Here is a 1097-nt window from a genome sequence, read left to right as displayed (position 1 = left end):
TCTCTCTCTGTCTTTCTCTCTCTATCTTTCTCTCTCTGTCTTTCTCTCTCTATCTTTCTCTCTCTGTCTTTCTCTCTCTATCTTTCTCTCTCTGTCTTTCTCTGTCTGCCCAAACCCAAAACAAACAAAAACAAAACAAACAAAAAACATCGACCATGTTGAGCTGGAGGTATGGGCGTTCATGTTTCATTTAGTACTTGTGGTGGTCGAGCCTTTTCCTCGGTTATTTCCCTTCATCTCCAGCCCTTGCTTCACGAGTCAGATTAACTGCTCGTTAGGCCTACACATTTTTTTCACAATACCGTATCGCCTCTCAACTGAAATGTGGGATGACATACGGGACCAAGCGTAGTTGATTTTGAAGGTAGAACACCCAGTCACAATACCAGAGGACTCCTCGTTCATGAAGTAGATTCAACGAAGTATTTCATCAACAGCAATCCTTAAACAAATGCTTGGGTAAGGGAGACAATGACCTAAAAAAGTGCAACTATACGACAATGAACAGAACTACAGAAAACCCGCTTTAAATTTTAAAAAGAAAAAAAAATGTTTTAAAAACAAAACAAAGAGTTTTTTCGAAATACGGGAAATGTTGCGATTCTTTGTATGCCTCAGGAAACATGTGTTGGTTTTTATTTAGAAAAAATCAAATATGTGAATTTAGTCTAAGCAAAACCATAGTATGATTTAAATATCTGCACATTGACTATATAAACAAAATGGCGTTATTTAATAGATGTGTACGAAAGGTGAGGTGATCTCAATGCACTTCACTTTACCTCATTTAATTTCATGAAAAGAAATTGTGGTTTTTCATAGATATGTCCAACAAGCTGACGTCTCTTTCTTCCCGCGACACCCAAAAGGGCGGACACAAGTATTTAAGTAAAGTCAGTCCAACAAGAGAGCCCGAGACAGTCTCGGGCCGGGTAGTGAATGGGTTCATCAAAATCAACATATTCTTTAAGTAAGTCCAACAAGAGAGCCCGAGACAGTCTCGGGCCGGGTAGTGAATGGGTTCATCAAAATCAACATATTCTTTAAGTAAGTCCAACAAGAGAGCCCGAGACAGTCTCGGGCCGGGTAGTGAATGG

This window comes from Aplysia californica, unplaced genomic scaffold (genome assembly GCF_000002075.1).
Source record: "Aplysia californica isolate F4 #8 unplaced genomic scaffold, AplCal3.0 scaffold01411, whole genome shotgun sequence".
Taxonomy (NCBI): Eukaryota; Metazoa; Mollusca; class Gastropoda; order Aplysiida; family Aplysiidae; genus Aplysia; species Aplysia californica.
Note: the sequence above shows the minus strand (reverse complement) of the source record.